The 14,881-nt window shown below is 35.8% G+C and overlaps 1 protein-coding gene and 1 long non-coding RNA gene across 9 annotated transcripts in view; one reads left to right on the top strand and one right to left on the bottom strand.

Annotated features, from left to right (window-relative positions):
- Nucleotides 1-14,881, top strand: part of PCDH9 (protocadherin 9) — a 674,926-nt gene that overhangs the window by 238,612 nt on the left and 421,433 nt on the right. The gene's annotated exons all lie outside the window — the stretch shown is intronic.
- Nucleotides 1,926-7,630, bottom strand: LOC146444659 (uncharacterized). The gene is made up of 3 exons (XR_014851712.1): nt 7,497-7,630; nt 2,546-2,665; nt 1,926-2,148 (listed from the first exon to the last, which is right to left on the bottom strand). It is a non-coding gene; the product is annotated as an uncharacterized LOC146444659 (long non-coding RNA).

The following is a 14,881-nucleotide window of genomic DNA, read 5'->3' on the forward strand; positions in this document are numbered from 1 at the left end:
TAAAAGCTTTAATAATGACTTCATTTCTTGAAGTCCATACACATTGAAAAAGTCAGGTAGTGCTTACTGCCGTTCAGAGCAGCTGTATACACTGTGGCATGTTCTGACACTGTTTTGTGTGTGGTTTTTGTTTTATTTGTTTGATAGAGCAGTGAGTAGAGACACCAGATTTTAAAGGATTTGTGGTTTAAACAGTGAATACCTCTTTCTGCCTGAAAATTTATATTCATAAATCTTGTCATGGTCTCATTGGGAAAATAAAACACAGAGTATGTAACTGTCCTGATGAAGATATGCAGACCTCTTAAAAACTTAATCTGTTGTTTAGAGTAGAGAAAGAAGAAATCTTATATAGCTAAGATTGTTACAAGATTGAAACCCCAGAGGCCAGAGATGCACCATGTTGTCAGCTCATGTATGTGAGGTTCATTTTTCAACTTTTTTTTCAACAGCTTGCCATTTAAATGTTATCACATAAAGGCACAGGAGATTTCTCATCTTCTGTTGTTAATCTGAGGTATCACAGTGGCAACTGCTTGTAGAAAAATACTTTTTATATATTTTTTTTCTTAAATAAAAAAGCTTAGCTCCCTGGTCTTAGAGTATCTTTTGAAAGAGATGTCTCAGTTGCAGCGTTTTTGGGGAATACTTGTATTGCTGCCAGCTTACATCTCCCACTGGGAGCCACTGTGGGGCAGGGATTACCTCAAATAGGTTTTAGCAGATTAAACAAGCCACCAAAAAATGCTTGTCTTTATTTTTCCTTCCTCGCTCTACAAATGACACAGTGGACAGAAGGGGATGAATTGCAATTTAGTATGTCAACCATAACCAATCCAGTATTTCAGGAGGTTTTACTCCAACTTTAATAACATATGAGTAAGGTATCATCTCAAAACTTCCAAAGATGATAGCAAATACATATATGACGTCATGCTTGTAGGAATGTGTAGTTTTTGCTATGTTGCTGCACTGTTGCTACGTTATAATTTTACATTTCTGTTCTCAGTCTAATGTTGTCTTTTGTTTTGCTTATCTTTTCAGGGACTGAAAGGCATTTGAATTTTGCAGCAGTGTCTACTGACACAAACCAGTTATACTAAAAAAGATTCTTGCTAAACAGCAAATTTAGCTTGCTTTTGCACTGAATGAAAGATCTGTTCTTTTTGTTTCATTGGGAAAAAAAGAGTAAAGCTTATGCCTGCACACATAAGCTGTGGTTCTCTACATGTAGTTGCAATTTTTGCTCTTTAGTCTCTGAGGGCTGTTGAAGTAAATTGATAGTTTTGTGTTTAAGCTGATCTTTGAGTTCCAAGGCAGAGAAAATGTTGTGCATAGATTCTTAGAGCCCACACTTAATGTGGTGTAGAGAAATGGGATACATCCACTGTCTCATGGTGTGCAGCCACAGATTACTGCTGAGTTTCTGTCCATAAATGTTTCTCTGTGTGAATAAAGCAGAAGAAGCAGAGCGTCTTTGAAATTCTACTTGGACAGAAAAAGTAAAATTCTATCTGAAAGGTAGGGCACATTCAAAAGATTTTATCTTGTTAAATTGTTGCCTCATGCCCTATCTGTGTGTAACTGCAGGCATTTTTCCACATCATAATACCTTCACTGTTGTAGCTGATTCCCTGTTAGAATCTGTAATCAGTTTCACATTTGTCTCCAACCAAAATCGTCTTTTCAGTAACTCCAGCTATTAAAGGCGAAATGATGCAGCTTGTTTCCTTGATAGGTGATTACATATTAATTATACAATACAAATTCACTCTGTTGTAGACATCTTATAGGATTGCTTGATTTTTCCCTCTAAATTGTTCAAGTGAGTAAATCTTACGTTTCTTCTATAAGCTTTATGAAAAAATTGTACAAAGAAAAATTCTTAAGCCTTCAGAAAACAATTTCAGGCCACTGGACTATTAAAAATGCTTCCTGTTTCCAAAGAAGTAAAATGTTTAAAGTGTATGCCTAAGGTCTAGGTATACAATCTTACAATATTTTTGCAAAGGAAAGGCAATCACTTAATGCTTTCCTGTCTTGAATTACTGTAACAGGTGCCCAGCAAGCAATAGCCGTTCCTCTCAACCTTTGTATTTGTGTAGTCCACATCATCATTCTTTATGTTGTTCATGGTGATATTTTACACTGTAAGAAAGAGGGAAAATCAGTCAATTCTCCTCCAAACTTGGCCTAAGCTTCTGCAAAGTTTATTTATAAAAAGCTTCTTCATATTAATTGAAGCAAAATTAACCTCTACAGTAGTATAATTTTTTGTGGATGAATGATATTGGGATTAATTCTAATACACAGAAAGCATGACACTGTAAATCATGTAATTCTTGAAATGCAGTTGTAGTCAAAAAGGTAACTTTGTGAAAGTGACAGTATGGAGCTCCTATTTCTTCTTTCTCAATGATTTCCATATTAAATGTGTTTAGCTTGCAAGTCTAAAACTCATTTTTCTAACTGCCAGCTGTTCAAACTGAACTTGAGATCTTAAATCTTTTTCACATAACTTACCCACAGAATAGAGTTTACTTACTGAAACTTAGATGCCAGTCCTTTTTTGGTGATGGATGAGGCAGAATAGGACTCATCTCTTTCTTCCATGTGGCAGCTGGAGTGACATTACGACTCCACTGCAACTATTATGAAAACATTGCTAGATGAGGAAACAGATGTAACTCTGTAAACAGAAACTGTTCTGTGGACTGGGAATACGTAATTTTTACATTTTACATTTTGTCTGTGCACACCAGATCCAGCTAGAACAAATGCAGGTGTAACTATCTTTCCTTTATATGGAGAGAAAATGTAGCTGAGACTTTGGACACTGCATTATTCGAAGCCACAAAAGCTGTTTTTCATAGTCTAATGTGTATCACTTTAAAACTGATTTACTTATCTCTATGGCTAGTAATAAACAAACATTTTACCTTCCTGAGTAGTAGCCTTACAAGATAGTGGGGCTGTAAATTGAAGAGTTATCAAATGATACTTGCTCATCTGGCAAGCATTTCTTTAAACTTATTTTTATATGCACTAAGGTATTTCCTATTGCTTTTCCTTTTCATGCCTTAATAGTTTTCCTCAAAAACAGAAACTGTGAGCATCTCAATCTCTTTCACCTGTCTTCCAAAGAGAAGCCAAAGCCTTCAGGTCTGAGTGTGATCAGAATTAAGGAACTGGTTAATCTCAATCAGCTGGTACAATGTCCATCATGTCTGTAGGCTCTTTTTTCCCTGTCACCTGTCTTTTTCATGTAGTGAACTTGGCCAGTATATGATTCAGTAAAGCACAAATATTTAAACCAGAAGTTTCAGTCCCCACTTTTAGTAAATGTTTTGCTTGGCAGAAGCTTCATTGCACAATGAATGAGTCTTTTGGAAAGAGCCAACTGCTTCAAATAAAACAAGCTCCTGTTCCTTTATTGCTTTAGGGGGAGAACAATGAAAATTCACTGTTACTGGCCACATCAACCTGAATGAAAGCCAAATAGGAAAATTGAAAATGATTGTCAAGTTCATCATATCTAATACAATAGAGGCAAATTAGAGTTATCTGCAGCAGCAGAAGTAGCAGCAGATTGCATTATAAATCATCATATCATTGACAGTCAATTACATTCAAAACTTTTCAAGCATGAGGCAGCGGCAGTGTTTATCTACTAACAAACTTATTCAAGCCAGAAAACACAGTGTGGGTGCATGAGGAGAATTTTTTGGGGGTCTGAAGGGTTTGCATTAAAAAGAGAGAATTTTATCAAAAAATATATTCCATGGAAGATTAGAAAGTGTGAAGCCTGGTTTGTTGCAAAATTCCATGTTTAAACCTAATCTGTCTTTCTTCTTCCACTGCAGTAAATGCACATTTGATTGTTGTCTGGGAGAGCCCTCCAGTAATGTCAACTTCTCTCCAGTCTTCTCTGCTTCATTACCACTTCTGCTTTCACAATATTTCTAGCTCCCTTCTGAGTTCCCAGCAATTTCCCCCTTTCCTTGTTCTTTTGTTTGTTTTCTTGCTTTTAATTTGAAGTGCATTTTTAGTTTGTCGTCAGGAACAAAGAGCTTTCTCTAAATTATTCAAAGTAAGTAACCTTGCATTTTAGGAAATCAGTCCCTCACGTAACAGATATTTAATTAAATAAATAAGTGTTAATCAAATAGATTGTATAAAAATTGATATAAATTGAGAGAGAAGTCTAGACAATATTCTACTAGTCATTTTATTTTATGAACTTTCAGAATTGGACTGAGCCCTCAGAATTAAATGCAATTTTTTCTCTACTGCAAGTTACAATAAGTGTACTTTCTGGCTGCTCCCATGGGCACCAGGGAAAGCACAGAGCAAGAGCAAGAACTTTTGGTCCTAAGAGGAGGGTCTGTGATTTTGCTGTAGTGCAAAAGACAGGGAGAGTGTTCCATATGATGGTCCATCCACTTTTTTGATACACATAGAAAGCCCTGAAGCAGTAACAGACCATAATGCAGGGTTAGTATTGATCTTATATCCACATGCCTGTATTGAGTAAGAGAGACTGTTGGATTTTAGGGAGAAGGTCCTAAATTTATTTTTTTGTAATCGAAACTGGGTAGTCTCCAGAGGTTCTCTTGCACCAGGTCTCTTCATATTTTTGGTATGACTTGAGAAAACTATTGCAATATGGCAATGAATTGCTGTAATATTAAATTGTGTAGAGAGTCAAGGTTGAGAACTGAGCTGCTCTTTTGCAGAACAAAAAAAATTTTTAGTAAGAAATAAGAGGCCTCAGGCCTAAGGTCTACCTCCTGAAGAGGTCTCCTTTGTGCTCTGGCTGCCACTGTTTCCACCCCATTCCAGTCAGTTGACTCCAGATATACTGCATAGGGATGTGCTTGCAATCCATTCTAAGTTTCAGTCCTAAACCACCAAGTAGTTTTTGTCTTTAGCCACCCAATCCTCTGTTTATCTGATATAAGAAGAGCATGAGGATGAAGAGCCTAACATGTTACATATCTGCTGAGTTTTGCCACTCACGTGGGAGCTGATCTCTGTGTCCCCCTAAAATTAAGTAGCCATCTGAAGTGCTAAATTTGGCACTTTTTAGATAATTAAAAGGAAAATAGAAGTAATCACAGAAAGTGGTTCAGATATTAGGTGGAATAATCATGACAAGAATCTAGAACAAAAACAGATTTAATGTAGATATCATAGTTGCCTGACAATAGGTAGGATGAACCTATTAAGTCTAAGATCAAAATGAACATGAGCAACATTGTTACACTGACATAATTTTAAAGCGCTATTAAATTAGCTGAACAGAAAGAGAAAGAAGAGAAAGACTTGTGCATAATGGTGAAATCAAAAGTGTATGTGCAATTTTGCATTTCTGGAAGCAATTAAAAAGTCTCTTAGCTAATGTTTGTATCAGGGAAGTAAGAAATAAAAATGGGGATATTTGGTGTGGAATTCAGACACACTGGTTATGTTGCTTTTCTTGAACTGTGCAGTTGACCTCTGCTCTGTCTACCCTATGGGTCATAACCTGTCATAGGAGGGAGTCTCTGGGGCATTAGCTATCTTTCTGAGGAGACTGAATCTCATTCATTCTTTGGCTGATTGCCACATTATGAAATTCCAGCTACAAAATAGAAGATGATTATGCATTTGGGACAGTTATTTGCGTTTGGTTAGAAATTTCATTGAGTTTGGGCTAAAGCCTCTTTCTGTGGTTAGCCGAAGTTTAGCATATTTTCAAAGATTTTCAGTTTTACTGAAGTCTTCATACAAATCTGGCTGTAAACCATATCTTTATTTATCCATCTCCTTTGCCTCTTTTAGCTTTTTGTGAAACACTCTTGCATCCACTATTGAGTTAGTGGATACTAAATTTAGTATGTAAGTAGTTTTGTAGAGGATTATGTTCCATATCCGTATCATATTAAGGAACTGTGGTGTTTGGTTGGCTTGCTTGCTTCTAAAGCTTTTTGACAGCTGGGGCATGACAAAGAAAGCTTTTCTGTATACTTGTTCTGAAATTTTTTGGACATGGATTATCAAGTAGCCATAAATAAGCCTTATTGACCCAGGTTATTATTTTGTGTTCGCTTTCACACATTTTGTGTACTGAGTTCTGTTGTGTGCTTTTTTCCAAAGGAAGAGGTCTGGGTTAGTAACTCTCTAGGTGATAATCTGAGAATGAGTTAAGTCAGAAGGACTTAATTGTTTACAAATGTATTTCAGTGGCCATCACAAATAAAATACTAGATTTTTAAATTACAGTTTTGATTACTTGAAATTGAGAGTTACTACAATTGTGTTTTCATACATACAGAAGCAAGCTTGTGAAAGGAACATTAGTAAAGACGAAGAGTAGTGATTTGATCTGAGTAACATAGAAAACTGTTCAAATCACAGATTTGTGGGGTTTTTTTTCTTCTTTTCAATACATTATTCAACTTAAATCATCTTTTGGAATGGTTTTTCAGTGGTTTTCTTTTTAGCTGTGCTCATAAAAAAGAAATGATGTCTTTTTTTTTTTTTTTCACTCGTACTACATGATCCTGCTCCTATTGACCAAAATTAGTACAACCTATCCTGCTTTAAGATGTGTGTGGTCCTTTATTTTAAATACTGGAATTGGTCTTAGAAACCAAATTTTCTGTTCAATAGCTTTAAATATTTGGTTTGGTTTAATGTTCTTAGCAGACATGAACAGGGCTTTCACAAAGCAGTTCTGACATATTGTTAAGTAGGCTTTAGATTGTAGAAATTCATTTGATACTTTGTTCTTGCTCTCTTATTGAAGTGTATGCATTGCCAATTCATATTTGAGATTATGTTCAAACTCTTGAACATATCAAACCCTCAAAACCATCCAATTTCTTGTTAATTCATCCTGAATGTCAGCCTTATCATAAGAGTTTGTATTATAACAGTAACTTTACTACAGTTGTAGGCCCTTGAGGTTCGTCTTTACTAAATGCAACGTGACCCAATTCCTGTAGTTGCAAGGAAAAGTTTAAAAAAGCTCTTCTGTTTCATAAAGTGATGCCATCTTTTTGAATTTATTTTGGATTTCTTGGTGGGTTGGGGTCATGTTGGTGTGAGGACAACTGTCTGTCTTATTTTTAACTGCTTCCCAGTGGGAAACATCTTATCTTTAAAAAGACCAATTAGAAGCTACAGAAATGCATGTATTCAGAATTCTGTAGTGTATAGACAGGCAACATGCATAATTTATGTAAAACTTTCAGGATTTGCACCTTCTATTATTTTCTAGGAAGGAAAATGATGGATTGTCAAATCATGCTACATGTTTTAATTTTTGATAGAAGGAGCAAATATGTTTATACAAGGTCACTCAACTCCTGTAAGAAAGGTTATTAATGTGAGAAATTATTTGCTGAGGTAAACCACCTCTGTTAGACAGCAAAATTCATCACTCCAGTCTTGTTTGGTCATGTACAAAATACGCTGTAAGCATTAAAAATTCAAGGGAATTAATGCTTTACCCGAAATATTTTCAGGCCATCGCAGCAGGACTGCTGGAGACTAATGATAAATGGTTTTGATGGTGTTTGATGGTGAACAAGCAGTTTCTCTGACATGATCCAAGGTTTAGGTTGCCACATGTGAGGTACAGTTTGTTGACACGTGGTTGGTTGAGTGTGCTGTGATCTCACAGAATGCGTTTACCCTCCTCCTGTTAGCAAGGCAGTAAGACTAGGCATGCAAGTCGTTGAGAAGTAGCTAATGATGTAAATTTTGGCAAGTGAAATTGCAAATTATCAGACAAGTTATATGCCTTCTAATAATGCAAGATTTCTATTATACTTACGCCTTCTTGTTGTTTCCTTTAAGCAAGTTTGCTTTTCATGTTGTGGTTGCATTTCAAAACATTTCAGTTTGTCTAGCTCCCAAGTCAGTCTTCTGGAGTCCCATTACATTAGTATTTATCCAGTTCTGTCTATCCTTTATAGTTTTAAGAAAAACAATTTGATTTTTTCCTAATTGCTAGTGAGTATTAAAAAGTATGCTTCCCAGGACTCCTGAATTCAAATTGCAAGTCAAGCTTCTTCAAAATGGTCTTCACAGAACAGAATGCTAATTGTTTCTATTTATCCAGTATTGTTCCCTCTAGGTAATATCAGTGTCAGTATTCATAATAGCGAAGGTTTTGAATTGTCAGACATTAGTACTTAAAGGGGAAAAGAATTCTGAGGCACATGGGACTTCCTAAAAATGTACAAGATTTTTTGCAAGTAAAAAAGATTCGTGGGATAGAGTGTGAGGTATCATTTTGACATTTTGAAGATCTGAGTTTATTATCCTGAGCATGACATTTGTTTGTGACCCCATTCAACTGTATAAGTTCCAAATTATGAACATTTTTGAACAACAGGTTTGAATAAATATTTGGAAACTACATTTCAGTCTTCTTTCTCCCAGAGAGAAAAATGCCTAACAGTAGAATGAGGATAATGGACTTTGACAAATTTATGGAACAGTTAAGTTGGTTCCTGAAGGAAGATCTTCTGAAGCATATTGAGAACTGGAGACACAGACTCCGGTAGATGTATGCAAACCTTTGGAGTGGTGGTGCAGAGGGAACAGGCAAATCTGTAAAATACCATTATGGCTGCATCAGAAGCTCTTTGATAATCTGAACCAGAAAGAAATCATAAAACAAACAAACAAACAAACCAGAAAAGCCCCCAAGAAACAGAAGAAAGGTATACATAATTAGGCATAAACATAAAGAAAATAATCTGCAAGTAAACATAACATAAAGTAGTACAAAATGGAAACTGCATGTTAATTAGAAATTGATAAGAAAAAAAAAAACCCATGAAAGGTTAAGTCAATCTCATATACATATAATATTTAGAGAATACTGTCTTTCCATTGTAGAATCATTGACTGTTAAGAAGTTGGAAGGGACCTCAAAGATCATCTAGTCCCAGCCTGCCCTTTTCTGGGCAGGGGGCCCTCCCACTAGACCAGGTTGCTCAAGGCCTTAAATACAAAGAAGAGACAAAATACAGGATAATGTGGAGAAAGCTGAAGAATTCAGTGCTGTTCTTTGCTTCAGTCTTCATGTACCATCATACAAAATAATTTGACAACACCCAATGGCAGTGTTTTAATGGGTACAGAGGGTACATGGGAAACTTGAGGACATAGGACTTATGATGAGGTGCATGCTGAAGTATGCTTTCCTAAAAGAAGGAACTTAAAAATAAAATGAATGAATATAACTAAAAATTATTGACTGAGAGCTTTCTCTGAATCTTCTACATTTTGAGAACTTGACCTAGAACTACAAGGTTCTAGGATGAAAATGTATTTCTGGGCTTCAAAATAAGAAAAAGGGAACCATGCTGTCACTACCAGTCTGAGCTGAATCCTTGGAAATAGTCTAGAACAAGCATTTAATAGGTACAAGAAGAGAATTTTCTTCTAGAATACTCCTGACACGGTAATAGATCCATAGAAATCTGTAGATGTAACACATGTTGAATTTAGTACACCCTTTCATCCTGTCCCAGATGACATTCCTGTAGGCAAACTTGGATTCTGTTTCATCGTTACCCTGTGATGTGTGAGAATAATTCAGTTACTGTTGGTGTCCCTTCAGATGGTGAAAAAAATGTCAACAAAGTCCTGCATTTGTCTGTCTGGGGCAGAGTATTACTTTCAGTGTTTTTATTGATGATGTTCATGATAGACTAATGTATCCTTGTAAAAGGCGCAGATAAAATCAAGGTTTATTAATGTGTATGGGACTTGTTGGGGATTGGCAATCAAAATGTTGGAAAACATCTTTAAAGGGACTAGATATTCATTCATGATTTGTGGAAAATGTTACATTCAGAAAGGAGAAATTAAATGCCCCAAGATGAAAATATCTGGCTAATCAGGTTGCAGTCAATCAGAAATGAAACATGAGTTTCCAATGTGATCCTGTGAAATATATGAACAGGTTTACTGTGTGCAAGATGTGAAAAATAATGATTAAAGTCAGTGCTTCTGAGGCCGTATCTAATATGTTTTGTAGTTTGGGTCATCAGATCACAATTTAAAGAAGAGTTGAGCAAGCTAGATAAAGTCCAAGAGAGAAGAGTAAGAATGATGTGGGATTTTGAAGGCTTTTGAAGATTTTTTTTAAATGACCTGTGGAAGATGGTGATAGAATTTATTTAATCTACAGAAAGGCTCACAGAAAATACGATGTCTCTGTTATGCACAAACTTGTTGCAAACAGGACAATGACACTGCTTTTCTTGGACACTTAATGAGAGAAGAATAAATGGGGTTAATCTACAGATTAAGTTTAGGGTAACAAACATAAAAGCTTATCAGGCAGTAAATCTCTGGAATAAACCACCCACATGTATTTTATTTTCTGGAGGTTTTTCTCAAATTTGCCAAATGTCTGACAAATGAGTCAAGTATAATTGCTTTTCTTCATTTTATGTAGCTGAAGTAGATGTTCTGCAAGATCTCATTTCCCATTCATTAATATGAATCCATAACATTTATTTTTATTGTGCCAGGTTTATTTAGCATTTTTGTGCCTCGGTTCCTTATGCTTGGAATACAACGGTACTTTTTCTACGTTTGGTAGTCGTGGTGAGAATATATGTACATGAAATATTTAGATAGCTTGGGTCCTGTGACAATGGAAGCCATATACGTTTACACAGTAGAGTGACAGACAGCTACTCTATGTGAAGGCATTGTGAAAGTGACATTTCTTTGTCTTGAATTCTTGTTTTCTATTTCTGGGAGATCGGAAGATACAGTGGCTTCATAGAGTTGTAAAGGAAGTATCTAACCTTAGTTGTGCCTCTTGGGACCCCTTGGACAATTTTTGGAGAAGTGTTATTTGCATATCTCAAATCAACTCTTTGGCAAGTGTGAGAAAAGTTCCTGGCTGCCAGTTTTGACAGCCACAATTCTGGCAGCTGTTAGTCTTGAAGGGGAAAGAGACAAAAAAAAAAGAAAAAAAGTAATGGCATTGGTATTTTTGTAGAGCTTGGATGACATTTAATATTACCTGCTGAAAAATAATAAAAATAAAAAGGCACAAATGTGAAGGAGAGAAAAGGGTTCCAACTCGTGGAGCAGATAATAGTAATTTAGTATTTTAAAGCAACTCAATGACTATTTCATCTCTGAACAGTTCCACTTGTAGCTTTTTAAATTGAAAGTTGAAATAAGAAATTATAGGCTGACGGAATGGGGTTAAAAATAAATCCTCAAGTGGGCCAGCAAACTGAAACTTCTTGGGAAAAAGTGGTTTAGCAAATGTCAGTTTTCTGTTGTTATTTTCACAAGAAAAGGTCTGATACTGCTAAGTGTTTCTCAAAAGGGAGGTTACTTTAATACAGAGGTAAAGATATATAATAGTGATTGTATAGAATAAATAGTTCTTTAGGTGTTTGAAGGATTTAGAGGGAAAACTACAAAGGGAAGAGATGTGGTTTCATGCATTTTATTTTTGCTTGAAATGTCTAGATTGCCCTTCTAAACAATAAAAGAGATTAATTTTCAATGAACTGTGAGGGGATTTTAAGGAGACATCTTGATGAGCCTTGGCACTGGTTGCGAGCCATTTTAGTGGGATTTGTATATTCATTCACTCAGAGACTATAGTCTTCTGAATGCAAAGCTGATATTACAAGAAATTTTGCTTGATGAGGAAGCACATAATTTGACCTGAAGGTCACATTACATTTTCTCTTGTGTTGAAGTATTATGGATAGTATTAATCTGTATTTGTCTTTTGTTTTCTGCTATATCTTATCATGATTCATTGCCATTACAATAGCAAATAGCCTGTCAACACATTTACTGGACCGTAACCCTCTTGGGATAATCACTGAATTTTCATCAAGACTGCAATGATTAGTGTTTCTGATTATGATAATCAAATAACTAATTAGCTATCATGTTTCAGAAAAGACATAAAATTAAAAATGTTTTCAGAATGTGTTAAGACACAAGTTTTAGATACCTCCACTTTTTTTTTTTCCTAGAAAGCTTAGAACATGTAGGATGAAATGGAGGTTGCTAATTTTTACTGAAAGGGAGCTGAGTTGTTTCTCACGCTGTCCTGTACTTCTGTTCCTTCCCCATAATTTTGAGCGTAGCTGATTGAAAAATCCTGTGCGATTACTACTGGACTGTGTAAGAGAAGGCAACACATTTTGTTTCTGGGGTTTGTATTTTTCCCTTTTCCCTTTTCCTTATATCTCGTGCCCTCTTTTTCAGATTTTCAGAAGTGTTAAAATCTGATTAGATGTCAGTGAAAGGCAGAGAAAGGTCTTATCTTCACAGATTGCCTCACAGTGGTGTTGCATTGTGGCACTGAGATGGTGTTCTTCTCACCTTTATGTCTATTTTCCCTTTTTGTATTTGAACATGATGAAAACTTGTGGTGTTTCATTCAGATTTCCTGTCTTCAGAAGTGAGTGTCTGACTGGAATTTCTGGGCTTTGGTGTTTTCTTATTTGTGTGGTTGGTTGCTTTTTTTTTGGTTTTGGTTTTTAAAATTTGTTTATTTGTTTAATGATATGTCAGAGAAAGAAGGCAGCACAAGGAATGCTAGAATTTGTTACAGGATTCATTACAGGCAATTTCAGTTCCTTGCTCTTTTCCGGAACTACTGTTGGATCCAGATACTTATAATTGCATTGTTTTCCACTCTGTCCTTCATCTGAGCTCATTTTAAATGTCACAGAGAGAGGTGGTGACATTATGCTAATTTGTAATGGATTCCAGTGTTACATTGCCCCATTTCTTTGACCTCAGCAAAGAGCACTTGCTGAGAAGAACAGAGGATGATTACCTCCCCTCTGAGCATGAACTAGCTGCTATGGCTACATGACCTTGGATTTAAAGAATAAACTCTAAAATTGCTGTGCAGAGGTTGTACAGGTTTTGTGCCTAAAACAAAGGAAGGATTTCAAAGAGAATTTTTTCTCCTCTGTGGTTGAATTTATAGATTCTTCCTCATACAATATATCTCTTATTCAGAAATTCCCTTGTGCTAAGCTTGTGAGATCAATTTTCAGTAAATGTGAAAAGGAATGTGGCTCACATATATTTAGGATATGCTCTTTAAGAGGTGTGAAGCTTTTATAGGTGAATTAGATGAAAGACAAAGTATTGGAGTTTATCATGAGTTCATGGCTGGAATTAGACTGTACCTGTATCACGATAAGGATCTTGCCTGAAAGATTGCTGTGGTTTGATCCTCCTGCAGCCTAAATGCAGGAATTATTGAGCTCACAACTACAAAAAGACTCTCAAAGCAGCCCCTGAAACTATATCAATTCTAAACTGCTAGAATATAAAAAAATGGTGACAGGATCAAAGCCATAGTCCAGCCATTACTGCTCTTTTTGAGAGAGAACTGAGCAGGGTCATGTGAGAGGACCCTATGAATGGTGGAATTGAAGGAAGATTTCAATCTCCCTTTGAAAATATACTGGCATTAATATGATTTTGAAGAGCATGAATAAGAAGCTCTATAGTCAAAGAACTGCTGCAGGAGAAGGTTTTTGGCCTTTTTAAAGTCAGTTACAATTACACTGTAGCTCCAAATAAGAGGTGAGTAAAGCCTGAGGACATAATTCTGAATTCATTCCTCACCCAAAACTCCCCCTCATGCTCCGTGGGAGGATAAGCGGGAGTTCTGTGTTATGCAACACTGTTTCAGTTCTTGATTTTGGTTCAGGGGGAAAGAAAAATCCATTGTGCAATTTACTAATTTCTTCTGAATCAAACAAAGCAAAACTAAAGAGAAAAATTCAGTAAACAGATTTGAATTCCTTTTGGAAAAAAGAATCTGGTTCCTCGAGATGTGTTCTGGTACTTTGATTTTGAAAGATTAGGTGCCTCACACTTGGGGAAAGTCAAAGGCAATTGATCTCTGTCCATGGAATAACTAATATTTTCATATAATACTTTTGATTTTGAATCTTGACACTAATTATGTTTTTCTCTTGATGGTTACCAGATCATTAATGGTACTGAAGTGAAATCTCTAAGACTATCAATGACTTGATGGATTTGATTTTTTCCATCAGCAGAATCAGAAGAGTAAAACTGTGCTCTGAACAGATGCAGAGTGAATGTCAGTTGTAGGTTACTGTAGAATTTCCCCCTCCATCTTATAGGTGGGTTTTATTTGTTCTTGAAGGAATAGACCTTGGCTTTGGTACCCCTTTGAGCTTCACAGATTACAAAATTTCGAAACAGGTTAGATTTTTGTTGATTTAAAATAAGGGAGAGAACACTGATCTTAGTAAAAAAACCCCAAGCTTTTCAGTCATACTCAAGGTATTCCTGTCTTTATCTTCAGCATCTTTTCCCCCCTTGAAGCTTGCAGTTGTTTGGGCTGCAAAGTTGGCAGGAAAAAAAGCTTACGATAGTATAGAAAGATGATTTTAATGTTCATTATATTCTTATCTTACATAGTGCATGTTTGTGAATCAACTTACTTCAAAATGTCACCTTTGTTCTGGTCACATTCACTGTCCCAAGGTCCAAATAAAGTACGTTCTGTGTCTAAAATGATCACTTTTGTGGGCGTGCACATGTACTTGTGTAGATTATGAACAGGGTTTTTTTGGTGTATGTGTGCTGAGAATATCCCTAATGTTAAGACCCTAATGTATTATTAAAATCTACAAAAATAAATCATATTTCTGTTGGCTTTCTTTTTCTATAAATTTCTAAACATATGCAAAGAAAAGAATTGAACTATTTGCTTACATGTCCAATCACATCTATAACAGCTGTTGAAATGTATCTGCTTGTGAATTGTGTGAGGTGCTTGGAAAGGTATTACAGTTTTATATAGCAAGAGGTAAATTTGAACTCTGAG

This window comes from Lichenostomus cassidix, chromosome 1 (genome assembly GCF_008360975.1).
Source record: "Lichenostomus cassidix isolate B80296 chromosome 1, HeHo_3.0, whole genome shotgun sequence".
Taxonomy (NCBI): domain Eukaryota; kingdom Metazoa; phylum Chordata; class Aves; order Passeriformes; family Meliphagidae; genus Lichenostomus; species Lichenostomus cassidix.